The sequence below is a fragment of the Taudactylus pleione genome, unplaced genomic scaffold, assembly GCF_031769625.1.
Source record: "Taudactylus pleione unplaced genomic scaffold, aTauple2 ptg000306l, whole genome shotgun sequence".
In the NCBI taxonomy this organism is placed as follows: Eukaryota; Metazoa; Chordata; class Amphibia; order Anura; family Myobatrachidae; genus Taudactylus; species Taudactylus pleione.
Window position 1 is genome coordinate 5,456,382 of NW_028284707.1, and position 6,504 is coordinate 5,462,885.

The following is a 6,504-nucleotide window of genomic DNA, read 5'->3' on the forward strand; positions in this document are numbered from 1 at the left end:
TTAGTGGTTGAAAGGAAAAGAGTTTGCTGTATGATGCTTTTTACAAATGCGAACATGTGTTCTCTTGTGGATCGCAGCATTGCAAACATGGAGCTGTGCAGAAATTTCATTAAGTTAAATCTCTCCACTGTGGTGGTTTGGCACTTTTTACAGGAAATCCAGACATGTAACCCAAAGTTTAATTTTTCTAGAGCACTTAATGACAGAGCGCGCCGGATTCCGGGAATCTACTTACTAAGTCCGGCAGCACTGGTATCCTATGAGGCAGCAGGTGGGAGGTCCCCATTGCCCGCCGCTACAGTGTTCAGCTGGCTCTCCCTCGCTGCAGCCACTTGGAGCATGCTGTAGTGCGGCCCTGGCACTCCTGCATTCTACTTCTGGATAGCGGCTGCAGCTCCCATAGTGCTCCACGAGCCGTTCAGCAGCAGCTTTAAAGGGCCAGGTTCACCACAGGTGAGGTCACATGGGCTCCAAACTCAAGTCTCCTCCTATATAAAGAGGTTCCTGAGGACACACTATCCAGAGCACACTAGCACCTGTATTAGGGAACCATGTCTGAGGGCCGCAGCCTGCATGTTGGATTCAGCACAAACCTCCTTGTGGGATCCCTTGGTGAATACCGCCGGCACGTTGCGCCTCAGTACTAGGTCACGCCAATCCCAAAATACAGGCTAGCATCTACTATCCATATGTGAGTTGAGACATTTGCTTGACATGTAAAATGTGAATGCATGCCTTTGTTCATCACAGATACTCACCAAATGGCTGCACATAGGGAGGAGTCTGCGGCGTGGATGAGATTTGGCCTTGTTGGGTCTTCCTACTGCCAACAGAAAGTGGTGGTGGCTGCCTAGCACGTTGTTCTGCTGAAGAAATGAAGTATGTATAAATTACAATAGAAATTTTTGATTATACATTTACCAAGGCACAATCGGGGAGAAGTACTGTCACTTTACAGGCTGTTTGAAAAATGTTAGTTAGGAGCTCATTGGTTGGTACTTTATCATTCTCCACTTTATCACTTTTCAAGGCTTAGTACATCTCCCCCAAAATGCAAAATGTATTTACCTGGCCTCTCATCATCCTGCCTTATGGGTGGTCTCTCACATGTTTCTTTCTCTTTCATCCACTAGGGGACACTGGAGGTGCTTACGCTGGGGTATAGAGGAGTGGATAGCTGGAGCTGGCACTTTAATTAATTTAGAAGTGTGAAGCTCCTCCCCCTCTATTCCCCACCAGCCCTCAGTTTAGAAAATGTGCCATCCGAGCTGGTCACAATTTGCTGTGATACAGCAACATATATGTTAATTGTTTTCTTTTATTTAGGATATTTTTTTTTTCCTACATCTTTTACATTTACTAAGTACCCTTCGCCACCTCTTTAAAGGTGGAGTCCGGGTACCTGGCGCCCTGTTCTTAGAAGAACAGGAAGGAGTGCACAGGGCTTATTGAAAAAGCACTGACAGCTCCTTTATCGCCACAGCACATCTCTAACATCACAAGTAGAGTGTGCTGCAGCTGAGGAGCCGCCGGGGAGCGCAGTGAGTATGGCTGCGCGTCTCCTCCTCCCTCCCCCCTCCGGCGCCTGCCCACCCTATGTTGTATGCAGCACTATAGCGCTGCTTCACTCCTCCTTCAGTCGCGGCGAGCGGCTATTAATTGAAGGAGTCTGTGAGCGCTGGGCTCCCCCGTTAGACGGTAGGCAGCCAGGTTAGCGTGGCAAGCCTGGATGGAGACGGGGGGCGGAGCTTAGCAGCGCGGGCTCTCTCCCTACAACGCTGGTTAGAACAGCGCTACAGCACTGCTCTCTTTCTTACAAGTGTCCCCTCTCCCCATTAGTTTATGTGGAGGGGCTGACAGGTGCCGCAGCCAGCGTTACGCAGGCGCCCCTTCCCCCACTAGTAGAGCGCCAAGTAGCGGGGCAGTGAGAGGGGAAAAGTTAATATATGGCCAGCGTTAAGCAGCCATATTGCATGCCTCAGGGGCGGACCAGGCGGGCTCTCTATCTCACTATACGCGGCAAGCGGCTGTTACAACAGCGTAGCTGCCGTTTTTAACACTACCTGCAACTCTCCTCATTACAGGAGAGTGCAGAAGCCACACAGTGTGGGCAGAAGGATTGCTTCTCCTAGCACACATCCCTTCTACAGGATCCTTTCCAAAAGTGAAGATAACACTGGGGTGTACAAAGTGCAGGGAATCTGAATTATTGGGAGGAGTGGTGTGAACTACTCTGTTTAATACGAGCCTTCTGTCTCTGTATTCTGTCTCTGTTTATTCATAGAGACCGATTCTGTGTGAGTGGCTGTATGTGTATATACCTATGTCTGGACCAGGGCCGGATTTACCGCAGTGTAACTTAGGCGCCCGCCTAGGGCCCGGCGGGGCCCGTGGTCGGGGCCCCCAAAATCCGGCCCTGGGAAGCAGCCGCAGTCCACATCTAGGTCCCGATGTGGAGACAGGAAGACATTGTCGGCGTCTTCCTTTACTTCTCACTGAAAAGTATTTGCCTCCAGGCGCCAGCAGGGGGAGCTGCTGAGAGAATTACCGGCTTAAGTGTACTCATGAGTGACTCATGGGCAGTTCTAATACTACAAGCTGCGAGGGGGCTGTTACATACTGTGTGTCCCTGCCCTGCCACAGTGAACTGTGACAGGGAGACAGGTGAGTCACTTGAGCTTTGTACGGAGGGGAGGAGGGTTACTGTGCAAGCTGCCAAGTGATGAGTTTGAAAGGCTCTGCTGAGTGAGTGATGTCAGTGCTAGTGATGCAGTGTGCGCTGGCAGTGTCAGGTAGAGATGGCTAGTGAGTGAGTGTCTCAAGTCTCGACACACTGACTCAAATCATTCAGATGAGTGAATGATTCGAGTCACTCACTGTTTGATGTGTCGAGACACTCACCTCCCTAGCCTCTCTCTCAGTGGCAGCTCCGCCCCCTACACTGCTGATCCGACCCACCTAATCATACTTCTGCACTGAGTCAGTGTGTAGAAGCGTGATCAGGTCGGATGGATCAGCAGTGTAGGGGGCGGAGCTGTCAGCGACTCACTCTGAGTCGCGCAGCTACAGCCAGGGCTCGGGCAGTGCAGTGACTCAGGAGAGTCATTGCCGAACCCTGAGCTACAGTGCTGGGCTGTGGAGGGAGGAGCTGTCAGCGACTCACTCAGAGTCGCTGGCTCCCCTGCTTCCTACAGCTCTAAAGAGCCGTGTCTCGAGACACTTCACTGAGTTGAGCCATGTGCTGTGATTCGCGCCACCCATCTCTAGTGTCAGGTCAGTGCTAGTGGTGCAGTGTGCGCTGGCAGTGTCAGGTCAGTGCTAGTGATGCAGTGTGCGCTTGCAGTGTCAGGTCAGTGCTAGTGATGCAGTGTGCGCTGGCAGTGTCAGGTCAGTGCTAGTGATGCAGTGTGCGCTTGCAGTGTCAGGTCAGTGCTAGTGATGCAGTGTGCGCTGGCAGTGTCAGGTCAGTGCTAGTGATGCAGTGTGCGCTTGCAGTGTCAGGTCAGTGCTAGTGATGCAGTGTGCGCTGGCAGTGTCAGGTCAGTGCTAGTGATGCAGTGTGCGCTTGCAGTGTCAGGTCAGTGCTAGTGGTGCAGTGTGCGCTTGCAGTATCAGGTCAGTGCTAGTGATGCAGTGTGCGCTGGCAGTGTCAGGTCAGTGCTAGTGATGCAGTGTGTGCTTGCAGTGTCAGGTCAGTGCTAGTGATGCAGTGTGCGCTGGCAGTGTCAGATCAGTGCTAGTGGTGCAGTGTGCGCTGGCAGTGTCAGGTCAGTGCTAGTGGTGCAGTGTGCGCTGGCAGTGTCAGGTCAGTGCTAGTGATGCAGTGTGCGCTGGCAGTGTCAGGTCAGTGCTAGTGGTGCAGTGTGCGCTGGCAGTGTCAGGTCAGTGCTAGTGGTGCAGTGTGCGCTGGCAGTGTCAGGTCAGTGCTAGTGGTGCAGTGTGCGCTGGCAGTGTCAGGTCAGTGCTAGTGGTGCAGTGTGCGCTGGCAGTGTCAGGTCAGTGCTAGTGATGCAGTGTGCGCTGGCAGTGTCAGGTCAGTGCTAGTGGTGCAGTGTGCGCTGGCAGTGTCAGGTCAGTGCTAGTGGTGCAGTGTGCTCTGGCAGTGTCAGGTCAGTGCTAGTGGTGCAGTGTGCGCTGGCAGTGTCAGGTCAGTGCTAGTGGTGCAGTGTGCGCTGACAGTGTCAGGTCAGTGCTAGTGGTGCAGTGTGCGCTGGCAGGTAGTGTTGTTGTTAGTGATAGTGTTGTTAGTGCCTGTCTATTGTATAATGGCCACGATTCTGTAGTGTTTGCGGTTGTGATGTTTGATCTTTTACCTCATAAACAGGCACATACTATTGTGGGCAATGTCCCTGTTTATGAGGTAAAAGATCAGGGCCCCCATTTACTAATGAGTTTTATCACCAAAACGAGTGATAAATGTCCCTGTGTATGATAAATGATGCTCCAGCCAATCAGCTCCCAACTGTCAAGTGTTAGAAAAATTGCAGTTGGGAGCTGATTGGCTGAAGCACCATTATCATACACAGGGACATTTATCACTCGTTTTGGTGATAAAACTTGTTAGTAAATGAAGCCCCAGACAAGAAGGGGTTCAGCACTAGTGTGAACACCCTTCTTGTCACCTGGTTCCCTAGTAGCATCTTTTTAATGGCTGCCAAGAGCCGTGCCGGGCACATGGCCTAATTGCGGGAGGCATGGCCATGCCCCCTTAAGAAAAAATAAACATTGTTGCTGTGTGCTGGGGAGGAGGGCATTGCAGCCCAGTGCATATCCAAGGGAGGCACGATCAGGATGATCGCTCCCCCCCACAGGCAGAGGAGACCACTGCTGCTGCTGCTCTGCAGCAGCAGCAGTCTTCCTTTGCAGCCCAACACACAGCAACATAGGGAGGAAAACTGACATATAATGTAACGGGCACGAATCAGGAACAAAAATATAGTGCATTGGATTGTTTGAGGGAAGGGGGCCCCAAACTGGTATATTGCCTAGGGCCCCGTGAGGTCTAAATCCGGCTCTGGTCTGGACTATGGCTTATCAGAAAATGTTTGTTCCAAATGTAACAACAAACTAAGCCAAATGCTGCTGGCACCGCACTATGTGATGCTTGTTTAGTAACCGAAGGGGCAGCGCAGACGGTGCACTATGCCCTGGGGTGTGGAGTTTGTGTGTTCTCGCCGTGCTTGCGTGGGTTTCCTCCGGGTTCCGGTTTCCTCACACTATAGACACCATTATAATCCCCTGTGGCTATTGCGGTCTCACCTACTCCTGCATGGGCCGCTGACATGGCAGGAGTTATGGCGGCTGTAATGTCCGAATTGACGACTAATAGGAGGTTAACCAACTATCTGGCCTGGTACAGATTGTGTACCGCTTCTACATTGTCCTCCACTGCCTATCATAAGCCTGCACTAAGCATCCTCTGCCGACTGTCCTCCAGTCAAATGAGGAACCCCTCACAGCTCATGCCGAAATACTTAGAATCTGCCTCTCAGGGAGTGGAGCCTTTTAATTCTAGCGGTCAGGCAGATCCTTAATGTACCTGAGGAAGTAGTCCCTGCAGCTCAGCTAGAGCTTCTAGAACAGCTTTCTGTGGCCTGGAAACGACTGGATAAGCGGCTCCAAATCCATGTCATTTCCCTTCCGGCTATCCATTTCCATCATCCATGATGGAACATTGGGAAACACATCCTCCAGTAGAAAACGTTTCCTTTGCCAGGTGCTACGTTAATTTAGGACTCTTCTGCTAGTAAGTTGGAACAACACTGCGATCCAACTTAAACTGCAGCAGGAGCCCAATTTAGACCTACGCCTGTTATCGCTTAATTTATCTATGCTGTAATTTGCTGGGCGGACCAGTTGATTGCGGGCTTGGATACTTCCAGAGCAGAGTTACGATTACTAGCAGAACTCTGTGAGTCAGCAGTTTACACGCTCTGGCTTCTCTTTAGAACGCACAAATCGTTTGCCTTTTACTAAAGATTTCCGTGGAGAAAATCAAAACTGAGTTTTGTCTCAATATTTGCATGCCTCAGCTTAATGGGTCTTAAAATGACCAGGGTTTCCAGAGAGACAGATCAGTGCTCGTATGTCCGTTTCTGCTATTTGTGCCCGCAGAGTTCTCTGCTTACTCTCTTGGCAGGCGGATGCAGAATCCAAATGGGCTGTTGAGGGTCTACGGTTCACAGGTGATATGCTTTTTAGTCCAGAACTGGACAAAGGGATATCCCAAGACAAGTAGGTCTTCTCTCTTCCCTTTGAATGCTTCGCAGGAGGACTTACAGGTCCCTCATTTCATTCCTTTCGTGCCCATCCCTTTCGTTAAAGGGCCAAAGGTACCTCCTTGCACATTAGGGGTGGCAGAGGAAGAGGTCACCCACATAGTTACACATCGACAGGATCAAAGACCAGTCGACCAACAGGTGGCTGACTGTCTCCCATCCCACCTGGGATCTCCTGTGATGGGACCTTTCCGTGCGGTTCCGAATAGCTTTCGAGCTTTCCACT

At 51.2% G+C, this 6,504-nt stretch overlaps 1 non-coding gene across 1 annotated transcript; it reads left to right on the top strand.

Annotated features, from left to right (window-relative positions):
- The first annotated feature begins 5,928 nt into the window (after positions 1-5,928).
- Positions 5,929-6,044, top strand: LOC148511463 (U5 spliceosomal RNA). Its single transcript, XR_015868729.1, has one exon. It is a non-coding gene; the product is annotated as a U5 spliceosomal RNA (small nuclear RNA).
- The last annotated feature ends 460 nt before the right edge of the window (positions 6,045-6,504 follow it).